Here is a 20,280-nt window from a genome sequence, read left to right as displayed (position 1 = left end):
TTTCGTTTCTTAGTTTATTTGAATTGAATATAAAAATTCTTTATTGTCCTTTTCAAAATACAATAGGTACAATTCAAAACATCTTTATACGCTTAGGTAGTACATAGTATTACATGTTATTGTATTTATTCTAATATAACAAATATTATTAGAATGTCACGTGTATCAGGCTTTTGAATTTATATAATACGGTAATAAAATAGATAAGCAAAAAGTTGTATTATCAACCTGTAGTATCAACAAGTTTTAGTAATAACGCCTTATATGATGGCGCACCAGCAAGAAAAGTGGCCAAAGGACTTTTAACAACCACTAATTTAGTAAACCAAAGTTTAGTTTATGGCTTATTGACAGTAGCTCAATTATACCATTGTGTAATTTAAGTTAAATTTAAGCATTGAAATAAACTTAATTGACAAACTTAAACTGGTTCTATATTGTTTTACTTTATTTAAAATAGTTATTTGAACGTACAGTATGTTAGTTGACAGTTCAATTGAAATAAAAAATTATATTTAATAAACTATAAGATATTTAATGTAAATTAATGACACCTCCTTCATTGCATCAATATGGGAGCATTAAAGGCCAAATAGGCGAATCAACAATGGATCTTTTATTCACAAATATATGGAGTTCAGCTTTATTTACACGTCAAATTTGTATATAGATTTTATAAAGTTTGAAGGGAAAAAAATATTTATAAACTAAATAGGTTGGCTAGTTATTTATTTTTTAATAAATAGAAAAACATAACTACTATTGAGTTTCAATAATCTATCAAATGAGCTAACCAACTACTAAATTTGTCCAAATAAATGGTAGGTCGAGTTTAAACTCACACATGAACTGTTTTTGCTCACAATCTGGCCCAATATAGAAAATTACAAAATATATCATTATATTTGCCTGAATATAATTTTTTTGGCAAAAGGAGAACAAATGTCGACACTGAGATGTAGGTGTTTCGGATCAGTAGAGTTTGACTCCCTGAAGCCGAATGCAGGCTCTTATTGAGGTCGAGAACTTTGGCCTCGTTCGACACCTAGCGTCACCGGTCCTCCTCTATTTAGGAAGAGACGCTGACCGTATATACAGGGTGAATTTTAAATGAGTTCCCCCCCTACTTTTTTCTACATTTCTTAAGATATCAACTTCGGACCACGTCAGATCATTGTAGTGTAGTAAGTACTTCTTTTTGACTGAATAAACATTTTTAGCCGCCATCTTGGATCCGCCATATTGGATACAAAATTGTTTTTTCAAATGTAAAGGTAGGGTTTTGACCCATTTTTTCAAACTAGAATTTTACGCTGATTACAATGCCGCAATTAGTTTTAAAAAATCTTGATCCGTTCTAAAGTTATGAGGACTTTTTATAACTTTATTTTTAGCCCATTTTAACATTGTACATTTACAAACTAAGACCATAATCTCAAAATAGTGCTAGATAAAGATAAGTATACACCACCATTCATTGTCGACCTATTATCACTTGATTATGACGGATTAATTTTTTTCGGCCGCCATCTTGGATATGCCATTTTGAGATGTGATAAATTAATTTAAATATGAAGGTGGTGTAGTGACCTATCATTTCAGACTACTTTTTTATGCTGAATTTAATGCCGCAATCCGTTTTGCATTTGCATATTTGTTTTTTGAAATATTGGAAATTTAAGTAAGATAATTTTAATATTTCATCAAGAAAGCCTGAGAAACAAAAACGGATTGCGGCATTGAGTTCAGCATAAAAAAGTAGTTCAAAATGATGGGTCACAACACCACCTTCATATTTAAATTAATTTATCACATCTCAAAATGGCAGATCCAAGATGGCGGCCGAAAAAAATTAATCCGTCATAACCAAGTGATAATAGGTTGACAATGAATGGTGGTGTATACTTATCTTTATCTAGCACTATTTTGAGATTATGGTCTTAGTTTGTAAATGCACAATGTTAAAATGGGCTAAAAATAAAGTTATAAAAAGTCCTCATAACTTTAGAACGGATCAAGATTTTTTTTAAACTAATTGCGGCATTGTAATCAGCGTAAAATTTTAGTTTGAAACAATGGGTCACAACCCTACCTTTACATTTGAAAAAACAATTTTGTATCCAATACGGCGGATCCAAGATGGCGGCCAAAAATGTTTATTCAGTCAAAATGAAGTACTTACTACACTACAATGATCTGACGTGGTCCGAAGTTGAAATGTAGAAAAAAGTAGGGGGGGAACTCATTTAAAATTCACCCTGTATGTGACAGCGATGCGCACACTTTCCTGCGAGAACCAACTTTTTACGATCCACTTAAATAACATTACAACGCAAGTTATCATTTCAACTTTTACATATTTTCTTATTACTGTATGGTGAATTAATAATTATAAGGCTTAAGTTTGTTGAAAACAAAAAAATTAAAATAATAAGTTTTTGAGCTCCTATGACTGAGATTCTCACACAAATTTGATAAATAAAATTGTGGGGGTCGTCATGTACTCATTTCACAGTTTTTTGCACGTCGAATTCAATTATTGAGATTATATGGGGTTTTAAAATAATCTAAATGTCAACACCAGGTTAAAAGAAAATGTCTTACAATCAATGTAATTTAATAGGAGATTTAACTAATTCAGTAAGCTAATGATGTGCAGTAGTAATACAAAATTATTCTCAAATATAAAACACTATTTTTTTCCTTACATTAGTTTGTAAAGTTCTATTTCCCTGGTATTGGCCAAATATAAATTGCTTACAAGGTGAATTCTGCTATGTCAACAAATACGTTCATGACGAATTTGCTATTTATAAACACAGCGATTTTGCGCTTATTTCACTATTGCCAAGCTTATTCAACCAGGTATTTGGGTAAACAAGGTTCTGATAAGATAAACTGGGATTTTACACGGATTACAAAAATATTAGCTTTATCTTATCAAACTCAAGCCTGGATATAGCTGGTTCAGCGAAACCTGGCGTAGTTACCTATCAGTAAATTACCGATTATAAATCAACTACTCGATTACTTTTGAAGCTGGTTTTTAAAGTAATTTAGTCAAGTAGTTCTAGAATAGAAGATCAGTGATGAATTAAATGTACTCAAGTTTTTCACTTTTTATTTATAATTGCAATGTTTTTGGTTCTTTTTGTTGTTTAATTATCTATGATTCTGAACCAAAACATTATTACGGTACACTCCAAGCCGTAAGCACTCTCTCAGTCTACTTGTTTCCTTTTTAGACTTCATTTTTACTCAAAACTGTATTATTTTTGTTTTAGGTTATTTTTATCATATCACACATGGTACAAATCAAGAGTTCATTTTTGAATACCATTGTTGCAGGAAATCTGAAGGATATTGTAGTGTAATTCGTATAAATCATCTTAAAAGCCTATATAATGAATTAAAGTAATTTATCACAATTCAAAAAGGTATAATTATAGGCAAGACTAGACAAGACTTTTATAGGAAGTCTATTTACTAACCCAAAATTAAACAATAGAGGCAACATACTGTGAAATAAAGTTGTTAAAAAATAATATTGAAAGTCCTGAATAAAATATGACTAAATTTGACAACCCCATCCAAAATGAAACAGCAACTTCCCTCGGTTGAATTTCGAAATTTTGATTGACTGATTCGCGAACTTGCATCTCACCATGCAGCCAACTAAAGACAATAACTAACTTTCAATAGGGGTTAACTAAAAATCAAAGTTTGCTACTTAAATATTAAGGCTAGTTAGTTAGTAAGACCATGGAATACACAGTTTATACTATAAGACTAGAGAAAGGTTTATCCTGTAATCATTAACCATTGAACAATATATATATATATATATATATAACAATTTATATATATATAACAGAGCTGTGTCCACAGAGCTATAACCGATTTGGAACGCAATGCTTGGAGCAAAAATTTTAACCGATACCATTGATTAAACATACTCCCTAGTAGATTCCCCATCCTTATGGATAAGCTGAAGACAACTTTAATGTTAGTGACGGTTCCGCTAGGATGTGTTTTTGTTTAACATTTTTCGTTCCTTGATTTTAAAACCTCATTCATCTAAATAACACGAAATCATAAAAAAATAGCTCGCCCCCTGGTTATATAACCAAAAAGAAAATCACACATTAAATTAACACTATAAAACACAACACAATTTCGTCGACTCTATCACCCAGTGTCACCAACATGAACCAACAAAAACATGCTTCAAATGTTACAATGGGGTGAGAATTCTACAATGACAAAACAATATTGCATACAACATTCTACACCCACGACTAATTCTCAAAATATATTCCCTGTGTGTCGGCGTCTCCAATCAATCAGAATATCAATCAGTGCTATTTTCCATATTATAACCGTACGTATTGCTAATCACAACAATGGGGACGCCCACGTTCTTGGCTATAGCTTTACACCGATTTGCCTGAGGTTGATGTCCTTTAATCGTTTTGACAGCACGAAGGTCGTGTCAGGCGAGGGGGGGGGGGGGCGAAACCGAAAGGTTACGGGTGGTTAGTGCCCAAATTGATTGCATCTGGGACGCCCCCCATGGGCACAGCTGGTGGAAAATGTTGAAATTCGGCGCCCATAATTCACCATAACCAGCCCCCGGTTGGGCAATATGAACAAGAACGGTCCCGAATGCGCACCTGCAGACTTCCATATTTCAATTGGCCAAACAGTTATAGCAATTGACTGGGTAGTTTCTTGGTAACTGAGTGATTATAGATCAAATTGCGTACTTTTCAGTTTTCAGTTCGAGCTAAAAGTGTTTGCGTATTCAACAGTAATCTGTAGCCTCAGTATCCAATAGTCAATGCTATTACGAAATAAGTTTTAGAACTCAATCATCACTTTATCAACGTTCTTACGCAATTTTAAACGTGTATATTTCTACAATTTGAGACCAACAACTGAGTATATTCACAGAGAACTCGATCAGATGGTGATCCGCTTTTAGGCCCACACACTATAAATGGCACAGCATGTCTATTATAGGCTTATTTAGTATGACTTTCGATTACACCGTTAATCCTTTGGTTCGGTTATAGAACTTTAATTTCACTTTCTATTAGCTTGTTGAAACGGACGTAAGGAGCTTAAACTGTGCACTTGTAATCCTCTTAAGAAGGTGTGTTTGCAAATAATACTGTATTACTGTTGCCTTTACTAAAGTATTTCCTGCGAAGAGACTGTAATGTTCGCAAGACCATTGAATATATAACAGTCCCACAACATATAACATAGTGTTATGTATTTAATTGTAAGACACAGCATCTTGGCAACTAACAATTAATTACTAAAGTAAAAAGAAAATGTACAATCTCATAGTGCCTTAAATATTTCAATTATAATCCCTTTGGAATTTTAAAAAGTATTTTGAGGTGGTAATCCCTTAGCAACTGTTTGAAATCAACATCGCTCTTATGGCGGGCCGAGCAAATCCAAGATGGGAGTCAGCTTCCAAGGACTTTTTTGGAAAACAATTATAAAACCACAGAGACAATATCTGATCCCACAGCGCAATAAACATTTCAATCACGATACCTTTTTTGGAAAAAAATATTATGGGATGGTAAATAACTCCTGAGCAGCTGTTAATTAATCCAAGATGGGCACCAGCCTCCAAGGACTCCCAAAAATGAAGAAGCGAACACACAAATTCTTACCTAGCACGATTGCGTAACCGCAGTTTCCTCGTTAAATTACTTTGTACTCTACGACCACAATTAAGCGTAGAAACCCGAAACATTTAACAGATTACTTGTAACTAGCATCATAATCACCCTCGCACGGATTGTCGTGGACGCCGGGGTGTCCCGACGACGTCGTGAGGCGACAGTTGTATTAGTTACTACGGAGGAGCGGTTACACACGGAACCGTTCCACACGCGGAGCAATTACCAGTGACTCAACGTGTTTTCCACGTGACGTTTCTTCCCACCCCCGTAGAGTGTTTGGAGATCGTGATGGTAAATGGTAGTAGGAATATGCTTTGGAAGATTTCAAGTGGTATTACTGTTACAAATTTCATCATCGGACTTTGTATAAATAGTTAAGGCTGGTCTTTGTTTGCTAGACACCAAGAAAAAGTCAATACACTTCCTTATCAACTTGACTTGCATTAGATTTCACTCAAAATAAGTCATGATAAGCACCTAGGTGCGCGTTGTTGACTTAGTAGACGGAAGAAGTTCCTGGAAATTCAAATTTCGTCTACTCAACTAATACTCAACTAAAATGGCTGAAGTGAAAAAATCTATTACTGGAACTGCTACTCGTTAAAAAACTATTAATTAACTTGTAATCCCCAGTCGTTGCTCTTAAAGTAATACCGTTGTACTAGGTACCACAATAGAGCCGTTACACATAAAACTGTTCTTTACGCAAACTCGCTTTTCGCAACTCATAAACGTGTTGTTCATTAATAAACGCTTGTGTATGTAAGCAATCGTGATCCGAACATCGTACTAGATGCCACGAAGGAGTCGTTGTACGAAACCGTTCCTCACAAAAAGCTGTTGTTATTCACCAACCTTTAGTGTAACACGTAAGGCATGTGTCATGAGTAGATAACTTGGTGAAAATTGTACTGTAGGTACTAGGTACTACATAGGAGCGGTTACAAGCTCAACGGTTGTCAACGCGGAACAGTTACTCAGCATCACGTGGCTGGCACGTGTGCGATGCGTTGCGTTGGTCCCAGGTTAAGAGATCTAACAGGGATTAGACGGCGCCAAGAAAAATCAACGTTTCGGCTTGGAATGTGGAATCGTGGTTGTGAAGTTGAGAAGAAGTGTTGAGAGCTTTTTTATACCTTTGGAACAACGAATCTAAAATATAAGTCGAAAGTAGCACGTTTCCAAGAGATGTTTGCCATTTTACGAACTGCTATGATCTTCTAATCTTGCATGGTTCAAAATGCACACAGTAGAAGTATGCTACTTACACTTTGTCGAATGCATTCTATATCAGAAAACATTGTCACTGCTAAGAGAAAACTTTTCACTGATTTAGAGTCAGTCAATATCACAATACTGTATGTGTTTTCACGTGCTTTACAAATATTCGACGCAGTGTTATGGCAGAAAAAACTTATCATTTTGAGTCCCTAAGAAGTAGTTACAACTGTCAAATATGTAGCTGTCTCGTTTTCGAGTCTTCCGTACGATCTTTTCCATCAAAAGCAATACCTTACATAAAGCCAACATGATGTACTACAACATTACAGTGTTCTACAAGATTGAAGCAGGGCCTCACATTGTAACGGCGTGTAAGACCAATAAAGAGGCCATTACTGTAGTGATCAGTGTTCTGTGATCTGTTCGCCTAATTAATAAATGGCTTCTCCCAGCCAGATGTCATGTCGCTGCGACTCAGACGTTCTCCTACGACCACTAGAGCGTTGCTTACTAAATCACACACACCAGTACATGATCAAATATCGCCAGAAATTTACGAGGGAAACAATAGTTGTTGTGAGGGAGTGTCAAAATGAATAAAAATTATTTTATGACTCAGTTGTTATATTTTCTTAAACAATGTTGAAATCGATAAAAAAAATTTACTGTTGGCTGGGTTTTCTTGGGGAGTTATCTAATGTTTTTCTAAATATGCAAACAACATCTATCGTAGGCGTAACATTAGCACATGGATTAGCTGCGTACAATGTGGTTTTAACTGTACTCTAAATATGAAAATTTCACGGTTTTTGCGATCTCTTTGTTTAACTAAACAAAATCAATATAAATTCGTATTCAATCATCAAAAGCACATTGTTTGCGACTATGGTAAAGCGTTCTATTGACATAAAATTAATAAAATAAAAATTTTGAAAGGTTAGAACCAAATATTGAAATTCAAAATATTCATAACTAAGAGATTTTAGAAATTATTTATCAAACAACGATGAAAGCTTGATTCAATTCTATAAGAAAGAAAGCACTTGAATATGAGCAATATTAAGCTATGGTACTTTTTATGTTTTTACTATACAGTTACAAGTATGGTGCGATATTCTGAATCATTTACAACATCAAAGTCAATAATTACCCATTCAAACCACAACTTAACCTCAAAATCAAACTTTGATTGCTAGCAAGAGCCACTCGCGACAGCTACGGTGGAAATCTACTGACCATAACATGGACGATTTTCATTGAACTTCATTTCCATAATGACACCTACACATGCACACTCACACACATTGAAGGGGAGATATTAATAGCTTGGCGTGTCTAAAATGTATCCACTCAGTGGAAAGTGGTGAGGACTAAATATAATCCGTTAACTGATGTTCCACTCTAGGACTCCACATATGATCGGTTTTACACGTGTAGCTACTGTTGGTGTCTTGTTTGGATAGTCTCTCTGCGATCAAGACTCTGACTCTAGGTCCATTATGATCAACGCATGATCGGGTTTATACATGTAGCTACTGTTGGTGTCTTGTTTGGATAGTCTCTCTGCGATCAAGACTCTGACTCTAGGTCCATTATGATCAACGCATGATCGGGTTTATACATGTAGCTACTGTTGGTGTCTTGTTTGGATGGTCTCTCTGAGATTAATACTGACACTAGGTCTCCACATGATCAGGTTTAAAATACGTGTAGCTATTGTTTGTCTTGTTTGGATGGTCTCTCTGAGATCAAGACTGACACTAGGTCTCCACATGATCATCGCATGATCGGGTTTAAAATACGTGTGGCTACTGTTTGTGTCTTGTTTGGATGGTCCCTCTGAGATCAAGACTGACACTACAGGTCTCCACATGATCATCGCATGATCGGGTTTAAAATATGTGTAGCTACTGTTTATGAATTGTTTGGATGGTCTCTCTGAGATCAAGACCGACACTACAGGTCTCCACATGATCATCGCATGATCGGGTTTAAAATATGTGTAGCTACTGTTTGTGAATTGTTTGGATGGTCTCTCTGAGATCAAGACCGACACTACAGGTCTCCACATGATCATCGCATGATCGGGTTTAAAATACGTGTAGCTACTGTTTGTGAATTGTTTGGATGGTCTCTCTGAGATCAAGACCGACACTACAGGTCTCCACATGATCATCGCATGATCGGGTTTAAAATACGTGTAGCTACTGTTTGTGAATTGTTTGGATGGTCTCTCTGAGATCAAGACCGACACTACAGGTCTCCACATGATCAACGCATGATCGGGTTTAAAATACGTGTAGCTACTGTTTGTGACTTGTTTGGATGGTCTCTCTGAGATCAAGACTGACTCTAGGTCTCCACATGATCGGGTTTACACGTGTAGCTACTGCTCGTGTCTTGTTTGGATGATCATTCTGAGATGAAGATTGACATAAGGTCCCTTCATATGATGGGTTTATACGTGTAGCTACTGTTAGTGTCTTATTTGGATGGTCTGTCTGAGATCAAGACTGAATCTCGGTCCCCATATGATCGGGTTTACACGTTTGGCTACTATTCGTGTCTCATTTGGACGGTCCTATCCAAATATCATTAGGGTACTCAATAACTTAGCCATTTTCTCAACCAAAATACAACTATTTCCATCGTCCCGATTACGGTCTTTCAAAACAGATGCATATCGTAAACAGTCCATTAATCTCCGTTTGTTTTCAAAATTTCCCCTATGAATTTGGGTCAGCCAAAATGGCCAGGCTTGAAAACAAAGACCTCGATTGTCCATTCTGCGTCCAGACAGAAGCTTCTTGGTCTTGATGGGTCACATTTATTTACTATCTGACTCGGGCAGTCAGACAAACAGCCTAAGCATAGAAAACTTATCTTAAACTAAAAGATTGAACACAAACCTTCAGAAAACTTACATTTTATTAATTTATGTAATCGCAAATTATTTGTTCGTAGAAAAGTATATGGCTTTTAGGGAGGGAATGGCTTAATAACATCAGCTCAGAGGTAATTCGTCTTCCTACGAATTAACTCCATTTTATTCTGCTAATGGGGGAAACAAAATTGGGCAGCTTATTTCCAGTTCGGTTCAATGAGAATACAATGAAATGTTCACAGATATTATGAAACACTGGTTCTTAAATAATTCCTCCCGAAAATAAAAAAAAATCTGATGATGTTCTGTAATGATGTTTTGAAACATATATTACAAATTACAACGTATCAGTGAAATATTAAGTTGGGCGAGATATTTCTATTCGAAAAATTGTTACTGTATAGGTTGTTTCGGCGTCCGATTGTTCAGGATCTAGTTTCAGACGTACAACAACAAATCATTAGGTGATACAACTTTTTTTAGTTTCCCATGAATATCCCAACGCAAAGGAAAAACAGATTAATCTATGTATTCAGAAAGAGAAATTTAGAGAAACCACAATCTTTAACACTATAAGTTATAAAATATTTTTTTACAATAGGCCTATAAGTATAAAATATTTTAGACTAGGTACGAATTGTCAAATATAGTCGACACTATGACGAAATCCATACAGGAACAAATTAAGCTTACGACATAAAAATGTTACACCAGGTGCGTAAAGGTTCTTTTGTATGCGACATCGTTTTAAATACAATCTACTTATAATTAAAAATAAATATTTAATTCCGTCTAACAACTTTGGTTTGTTACTTTGTAATGCAGAATCCGCAAATGCAAAAATATCCTTTATTCTTAATCCATGAAAGTATTCGGTCTTCTCATAAAACTAACCGCAAACTTTGCAATGTAATTTAGTAGAGTCGATTAATAAGTATAAAATATTTTAGACTAGGTACGAATTGTCAAATATAGTCGACCGCACCATGACGAAATCCATACAGGAACAAATCAAGCTTACAACATAAAAATATTACACCAGGTGCGTAAAGGTTCTTTTGTATGCGACATCGTTTTAAATACAATCTACTTATAATTAAAAATAAATATTTAATTCCGTCTAACAACTTTGGTTTGTTACTTTGAAATGCAGAACCCGCAAATGCAAAACTTCACACCATAAGTTTTATAAGCCTATATCCATTATTTATTCTTAATCCATGAAAGTATTCTTTATTCTCATAAAACTAACCGCAAACTTTGCAAGGTAGGTAATTTAGTAGAGTCGATTAATAACGAATTAGTTGCACAAGCCCCTATAAAGAGATACAGGCTCGGTAATATGCATGTGTTGTTTATTATAAACGCCTGACTAATGGAAGTTTCACGCAAATTTCACTAAGTTTACACTTCAAGGTCTAGTGGTACTGAGAGGAAATACTGTATATCTATAATAGGTTAAATTATTCAATACGCTATGGATTGCTTCACAACGTCGTTAAATCCTCCAGATGTTCATATTTGTACCGTTGAATGTATCTCACTAGGTACTCGTGGACATGTTTTTCTCTCTCAGAAATAAAAAAGTTACAAAGACCTTTAACGATAGGCCTATGGTAAACACAGCTTTAAAAAGGTACAAAAAATAATGTAAAAAAAGACAATAAAATAGTAATAAAAATAGTATAAAAATAGTAGTATAAATAGTAATAGTAGTAAAAACATGTAAATAAGCCTAAAACAAATTCAAGGGGATTTGAAAATAACACTTGTTATAGAGGGTGACTTGTTAACGAGAGTCTTGTAATCGAGGTTCGCAGTAACATGTAGGGGTGAAATAAAATCAAGAGGTGTTGAAAATGACACTATCAAGGGTCACTTGTTATCGAGGTTCCATTGGTTTTCAAAGGTTATTTAGACCTAGTATATACAGTAATGAAAAATTTCAGTAAAATTAAACATGACCAAAGCGTCACAGTGAACTTTGGAGTTGGACAATGGTGTCACATGGTTGATTAACGTCGCCTTAGTCAACCGATAAAGTGAAACTCTTTGTCAACCGTTTCCCTATACAGTACCTCACTGTTTATTTTGCTTCACCTTTCTCTCCCAAGATGCCTTCAAGCGCAGAACATCTGTTCATTTGATGGCTTGTATATTTATATACTTGATCTTAATATTATTCATTTGATTATATTGACATTTATAAAGAAGTTATAAGTGGGCTTTGGTAGCATTTTCTCGCATCATTTTACTATACTACCGTGGATGCGTCAAGTAATAATTCAATTTCCATTTAACGATATGGTAAAAAATTGTTTTGATAAACATGGAAATACATTCACCGACATGTTCTAGTGTAAAAATTCGTTCGCCAAACCAAAGTTTCATCGCGGCCTTGTATATGATGAGACCATGACCAAAACTCATGACAAATTATAAATGGCAACTGATTGTCAACTACATAACCTATCTTTGTTTAAGCTTTAACTATCAAAACGAAAAAAATTAAAATGGGAAATATTGTATTTTTGTTATTAAACTGGTTACACAACTTATCCATATTACATTTCTTGAAGCGTTTATGTAATCAAACTTTCAATGTTATCTACAGTATATTATAAATTTGGTTATGATAAAAGATTTATAGAAATAAAAATTCTACTGTTTTCTATTTTGTTAACAATTATTATCGGTAGAACTGATGATAGTTTACTGATAAGGAGGAATCTTGCTGCAAAGATGATAGCAGCGACACATCCTGTGTCCAAATATAAAACTATGATACCAACTATTATTATGTACGTTTCTATGTTCCTTTCCATAAGAACTAAGGATCTCAAAACGTCAAGAAAAATCACCCGGACTCGCATTGAGTAATTAATTCTATTGTTGAGATTACAATATAAACTCTACTTTAATCATTTCTTGTTTTCATCTTTTTTTGTTAGCTTTGTCTGATTTATTCAACGATCTTGTCTTGTTATGTTCCTTTTCACCTAAAGAAACGATTCAGCTTCTAAATCACAAAAACGTCGTTAAACACGTGTATCTGCAATCAGTGATGTAAAATTCCAGCAATAATCCTAAACGCGACAATTATTAACTCGTAGCAACTCTTATTCATACAGAGACAAAATCTTGATGCATTAATCTACGGACCCCTCTTTAAAGGCAGCGGCGAGTTGGCAACACCGCCGTCTCGGCCTACCGAAACAGCTGTCACTAGCTCATATTATAGGTTATGTGCAATGTTTATGTATACACGTTTGTTATTACCATGGCAACTGGCCGGTGCGACGTTGCCACACACAATTAATCTCAAGAACATACAGTACTGTCTATTAACATCAGCAACTCACAAGATACAGCCGTTATGTACAAAGTTATGCCTACTGACAGTAATAATCCACGGATATGATTTCAAACCCATCATAATGATCCTCAGATGCATGAATGCAGTCGCTCAGTCTGGTTGCATTCCGCTGCAACTGTATAATTTCCCGCCAGAACTCCTCGATCAGATGATTATTAGCTTCGTATCGAGGGATTATGGGTTGCAGCATGTTGCCTTAGGCTTTTCTGCGAATTGGCTATGATGGAAAGTATTGTTGAGGCTTATTGTGGGGTATACTTTGTTTCCTACGTTAGGCTAAACCTATGGGTTGCGGAATCATCCATTGGTGATTTGGCGGGATTTGAACCCGGGACCTCAGGGACCGAAGTCCCGCGCTCTATCAAAAGAAACGTTCCCCATGGGGTATCCTTAGTTTATTAAAATATTTTCGATTCGTTGGGTTACTTTGCAATACACTATGACACTACACTATTCAATCATGTTCAGCATTTAAAAAACAAAATCTATATGTTTTTATTCCGTGTACACTTTTAATAGAATTGGTTTGATTTTGGTTTTAAACGCGATGTAGTATTTATTATGTCTTAGAAGATAAAGACAAGAGTTAAATTGTAAATTGGCTTGTTTTGCTAAAAAAGGACTTTTCGTCATACTAAAAACAGCCGTTTTTAATGCATGCGTTGCCGGTATAAAGTAGCTATTTTACTCCCTAAGGAGTAAAAATCAGCTGCTGTAAACTCAGTTGTAAACTTCGATAGTAAGCAATCGCATCGAAATTAGGTATCGATTGATTATATCGGTTGTAGCTTATTCTTGCATTACTGTCAATAGTTAGACATATCGATATTATAATGTAGGTACACTAAAAACACAATCGTAATAGACGATATGATTGGATTGAATCAAGCAAAATTGAAAACAAAGTCGTTTTGAGAGGGTAGGCTATCTAGACGAAACGTATTTTCGTTTTCTAACTAAAAATGTATTGTTTACCACAAGAGAAAAAATGTGTCTTTTCAACCCTCACTCATTTTGCCAATTCGAATTCACCTTTATCGTAAGCTTGAAGCTCTGGTCGAAAAGAGTCCCCTTACGCCCTAGGGAGGAAATATACTATAAGTATTTAATTTAAAATCTCATCAATTGTGGACTGGTAACTTGGTAGCCTATACTAACGGATACGACGGCAGTAATGGTTATCTTTGCACACGTTGCATTGCCGAGTTGCGTGGAGTGTGTAACCTAAATTTCTCACATTGTTTCAAGCCATCGGCCAAATTAGAATGTGCAACTTGTCATAAAGGTGAAAGTACCACGCCCATCAAAGACGCGGTGTCAGGCCTGCTTGTATGTATCGTTGTTTTGTTACCTAGTATTGTAGTATGGCATTTATTTTGTTTTAGTGAACTCTAATGTCTTGGGAACGGTCTAAATCCTTATATTTACTTGGGTGTGCCGGGAATCGAGGCAGTCATCACTCTCACAAGGAAGACGAAGACCAAAACGATATTTGAGCCATTGACGGCCCAAAGAAAAGCTAGCGTAGCATATAATTTTTTATAAGCGATCCCTAAATTAGGACAAAAAACGTAACAAGTGTTTCTATAATATATCGTTAAAACTATAAGAGTACATCATATTTTTTTACTATGGTTTTCAAGAAAACTGTAAAAATAAACGTGCCCAAATAGAGGTACCGGTACCAACTTTTACAGCATGTAGGTATTTTCACGAGTTTCTAGAATTTTTAATTAATAATAAAATATATCATAAACTAGGGCCTATACTCTCTATCAAACAAATTACTACAATTTTCCACTCGTTTGGCCAGTGACAAATTTAATAACTACCTATGCAAAACATTGCAACTGTTTATACTTTTTATAAATATCCAGACTTTTGGCTTTGGATTCACACCAGTTTATTTAAATACCCCACCCACTGGGTATTTACCCACATCACTAGTTAAAACCCACTATCTGCTCTCAAAGGCTCTAATCTGGATAAGTTATTGTATTAGGTACCTAAATATTTTTAGAGAAAAACCATTAACTGTATGTTATTTTTTAACTATTCAGGCCCAACATAGTTGAACAATTAAACACTATTATTAATTGTTTAATGACTCCGAATTACAAATCAAGTTTTCCAAAACAATAAACATCGAATTAGCTGCCTTCCAGAATGTGTTCACAGATATTATATTCTTTATGGACTCGTTTTAGGCTAAATCCCGAAATTCCTTATCAATTAATATTAATTATGAGAGTTAAAAGAACCATTATGGGCATTTTTTATTGTTACTTCACCAGTGACATTTATTAATTTTTTTAAGGGAACGGTCCAAACCAACGACGAATTTATTGTTAGATAGCATCATTAACTCATAGCCCAATGACAAATAACATCTGGGTAAATTTCGCAAATATTTATGAAACTGTGTTTGATTTTTAAGTAGTGTTCCTTTTTTGTATTTTATATTCACGTAGTGACAAAATTCATTTGTAAAAATAATTTTTTATCGTTTTAATTTAATTTTTTTAAAGTCCGGAACGTTTACCGAGTCTGCCATAGCAGACGATAGTCACAATCTGCGTGCAAGTCTGTAACAAGGTAGCCACCATTCGGTGGTCTTTGACACCAACAAACAGCTGATTGTCAACAATTGATCGGGTCAGAGTGGCGCGCGGCAGAGGGTAATCAAATTTCAATTGACCCCGCCCCTCGCCCTTAACTTATACACCCCGCTACAAGTGGTTTAATAAATAAATCAACTTGTCCGTGTCTCTGTTTTCCACATTACCGATCAAAATAAGTCAAACCATATACAGTAGAACCTTGATAGGAAGACTTTTATGGAGATGATCAAATATGACTTGTTATCAAGGTTGACTCCTTATAGAGGTTGCAGTTACATGCATTTTAGGGCAATATCAAATCATGGGTGTTTGAAAATGACACTTGCTATCAAGGGCCACTTGTTTTTTAGTGTCTTATCAAGGTTCTACTGTAGAATGCTTTAAATGGAAACTCGCGTGAAAGGATAATGGTAACCAGCTAAAAAGTGCCAATATCGCAAAAGTTTGTAAAGCAGGAGAGATTAAGTATTTGTCGATTATCATAACAACTGTGGGTGCACTTTAAATATTAATTTTGTACGCCTTGTAGCTTGGTGCATACCGGTAATAATACTTTTGTGAGGTCTTTTACCATTGGTCAAAAGGTTATTGCTGCAATAGGCTACACCTAGACACCCATCTACAATGCAACTTTATTTCCTTGAACTCCACTTGATAGTCGATCAGAACAGTCGGTCTGATCGACAATCGAATGGAGTGCACACACCCCCTGAACACAACACATGTAACTGCACTGCCAGTCCAGGATATCTTTATGACCAGGATAGCCAGGTCCAGGACACCTAGCACAGAGGTGGAGGTCGCAGGCGTGGCACAGAGGATATTTTTAGCTCCCCGTCCTTCCGTTTAGTACAGTCCACTAATCCGATCCGAATCCTGTATGGCGACAATCAACCGGTTGTATGTAAAAGGTCGTCAAATAAAACAAACTTTTTTAGGTATGCCTAAATAATGTCTCCAAGAAAATCTGGAGTCCCTGAACATTTTATGAATGCTTTCACTCGAAGCATGACAAATTTGAAGAGAAAAGAGAAGATTAAGTTAAATATCCCTTGAGAATTATCTTGTTGAGCAGGGGGAGTTTTATTGTGGTCAAGGTTTCAACGTCCTTTAAATAAAAACATTTGTTTCTGGGATGTAAGTAATTTTAACCAGTTAATTGTATTTATTTTATAGGTACACATTAAATTTCAATCACAGCCAAACATAGCCTAAGTTATCAGCAACTTGAATTCTGTATTTGTCTGAATTAGTAGCCAAAATAACTTGTTATAAAACGTCAAAGAAACATTTTAGCAGTTTAAAGCTTATGTTATTTATTTAACTTAAAAACCATGTCCATGTTTTAATAATAGAAAGTCTAAAATCCTCAAGTTATTTAAGAGACGGTGACGGCTTGCCTCGTGCATATTTTACATTATTATAAGAGACTTGAAGGTGGAACATTAGGTCTACTATGCCAAAAGCTGCACAACAACAAAAACGCAAAAGTTTTGGAGATAAGAAATCAAGGCTCCCTCATGAAAAAATTTAAAACTGAGTGAAAAGTATTATGACTTGATAGTTATTTTGTATTTGATTCTGTTTTAAATGTCAAGAAAGATCTGGAACCCTTACAAAGACGTACAATAAATTTTTTCACAACACAAGGTAGCCTACAAGTACAGAGACAATATCGATAGTATTAAGTTTTTGAGGTTAGAGAAGGCACAATGTCAATTCAATTCAATTATTTAAGATGGGGACGCCACTATGTGCGTATTTTAACCCAAATATGAGTGAAGGATGAGTGTAGGATGAGTGGCGCGATCTTGTAGTCTTGTTAGTGACTAAGGCCGACATGTTCCTTAGACACAGCCGTTAATTAATAGCCCATACAGCTAATGGCAACTAAGGGACCTACAGTTTATAGTGGAATCCGAACCACATTTTTCCTTGTAATTTACGAATTGGTCTAATTATCAGGATAATACTGCGGATAACCGTAGTACTCACTAGTGCGGACGTTAATCCACACCAGGGAGCATCGCATCCACAGTGCATCCTATAAATATCCACAATTCGTGACCTCCCAGTAGCTGGATTACAGGACGACGCCACCCGTACTCAGACCAAATGAGTTAAATATTTATAGGTATATCAAACTGTTTGTGCAGCCCCCCATTCTTGTGTAGGTACGAAATTAAAAACGATCTCCGGAATCTTTTATTGTGAAATCCACTCTTCTATACTGACAACCGATGATTTCTTCACCATTCCTAAGGACATTTTAAGGAGTAATTTTAATTAACTTAAACATAGTCTCTACCTACTGAATGTATCAGCATTGACTATTGTATCAGTCAAGGCATCCGCTGCAATTGTTTTCTCCGTTTTTAGTTTGGTTAAGTACGTGGTTTTTGCTTGTAGCCTAATGTTTTTAAATCAAATCAAAAGAACACCAAATCAGTGTTAGCAGCAAACATTTTTCCCACAAGACCTCGGAACCAATACAATGGAGAACAGTTTGTTGGCAACAATTTAATTAAGTTTACCATTACTATTCAGCAAAAGTTTAAAAAATTTAGTTGTTTAGCTCCGATATGAAAGCAGCTTAGTTGTAAAACAAAATTATCATTATTTTGAGTAGGTACCGGTTAATTTGGCTCAAAATAAAATGTACCAATGAGTACCGGGTACATTATTAAAAGCAGCAAAAGTCAATGTGATATTTAGTAAAAAAATAGGCTATTAATAATCAATAAGTTTTAGTAGCCTATAGGCTATTAATAATCAATAAGTTTTAGTAGCCTATACATACCTAATATCAAATATAGTCAACAAATGAATGACTACAAGCCTTTACATTAGGGTGTACACATACCCCAATCAAGTTAAATCCTTCTAATTGATAGGCCTCCTTATGTGCGGTTTACAAACAAACAAGTGTTGTATTTGTAGCAGAAACCTGTGAAATCGTCCAGCAGTAGGTAGGCTAACTAATTTTCTTGATAATTCCCAATGATCCGTTTAAGTTTTAAAGAAACTACTAACACAGTAAATTTTTAAAATTAATACCGGTAGTTTTAAGTTTGCAGGCCTACTTAGTATAAACTTAACTTAGCGATCGGCCAGATTTAAGTATCGGCCCGATTTTCCTTTAGACAAATCCAAGACTGCAATTATGTTCTTGTGATTTAAGTACCGGTAGGTCTACATAATTAAAATGGCCATAGTTTAAGAGTCAACATAACTAATCTTAGCCAGGAATAAAGAATGTTGCAGATTATCTCATCTCGAACACTCTATAGTAAGTTACTATAGTCACCTCTCATTAACTAACCTACGATTAAGTTAAACAAAAATACAGTACACAGCATTGCTGGGCTTAAAAAGATGTATGTGCAAATAATAATCTAGGCCTATTAAACACAAATGTTAGTTTGATAAGTTTGAGACTTTGCAAGTTTACTCACCATTAGATGTTTGAAGACTCCAATCAGACCTTGAGAAGATTGTAAATTTATTTTTTCTTTATCAATTTACACAGGAATCCAGGATTATCGCCAAACAAACCCCGCACTTCGACTTATCCGTTAAAGTTGCTCCGCATCACACTTTGTAAAATAATAAAATAACAAAATATTGACAGGTCTAAACTTTTAAAACCACAGATGGGCCACTATGACACTAATGTGTAAAGAGTCAAACCGCTGAGGTCAAATGCTGTGAGTTATTTTTAGATTTTGTTACGTCACAAACACTGACTTGTCTCGTCGTCTGTATAGCTCATGTTGTTGTGGAAATTTATTCAAGGCTGCTGAAATTTCAAAAGCAAGCTGTAAGTTTTGTTGGAACACAGTTTTGTCCAGTTACAAGGAAAGTGAGGACGAAAAAAGATCAACAAAGGACTACTTACGGCTAAAAAAAGAAACCGAGCCAACTTAATTACACTTGACTTGGGTAAGGCCTGTAAATTATAAACCTACAAAAGAGCAAATACGCCTATCAGTAGTAGGTTTCGCGAAATAATTACTTGAATAAACAATTTACTCAGTGAAATGATCTAGGAAAGCATCAAGTTTAACTTAAGTTTAAGTTGTTTTGATTCCCGAACGTTAGACTTTGGTAAATAAGATAACAAACTCGGACTGAACCAAACTATCTCCAGTGAAACAATTTGTCGTCGAGAGCAAAAAATGTAGTAAACATAATAATTGTGTACCTTCAGAGTACAAATATGTGAACTAAATAACTTTATACTAACTTCCAAGTCACCAGCGACAGAACTAAAACCCCGACCTGTGGTGGAGAGGTTAAATTTGAATCCCGATGACTTCAAATAAATTAGAATGGACTATTTTGACTCACAGTTAACGGCACCTATTTTCTTCGAATAGCACAAAATACTTAAGACCGATAAATACTACTGCGTACCCGACAAGTTTTAAGTTCACAAAGTTTCAAACAACACTACAACCATCACCCACTACC

General features: G+C 35.2%; 1 protein-coding gene across 8 annotated transcripts in view; it reads right to left on the bottom strand.

Moving 5' to 3' along the window:
- Window positions 1-20,280, bottom strand: part of LOC128994051 (receptor-type guanylate cyclase Gyc76C-like) — a 149,619-nt gene extending 129,339 nt beyond the window's left edge. For 5 of the 8 annotated variants that reach the window (XM_054418318.1, XM_054418268.1, XM_054418309.1 and 2 more), the window contains exons 1-2: window positions 20,054-20,280; window positions 19,263-19,606 (exon numbers count right to left, since the gene is read on the bottom strand). The gene's annotated coding sequence lies outside the window, so the exon portion shown is untranslated. The remainder of the gene's footprint in view (window positions 1-19,262; window positions 19,607-20,053) is intronic. The other 3 variants (XM_054418276.1, XM_054418286.1, XM_054418294.1) reach the window with 3 other exon arrangements.

This window comes from Macrosteles quadrilineatus, unplaced genomic scaffold, assembly GCF_028750875.1.
Source record: "Macrosteles quadrilineatus isolate MER2022 unplaced genomic scaffold, UCM_ALF_1.0 Scaffold_1__1_contigs__length_201487025, whole genome shotgun sequence".
Taxonomy (NCBI): Eukaryota; Metazoa; Arthropoda; class Insecta; order Hemiptera; family Cicadellidae; genus Macrosteles; species Macrosteles quadrilineatus.
This window is presented reverse-complemented; position numbering and strand designations above follow the sequence as displayed.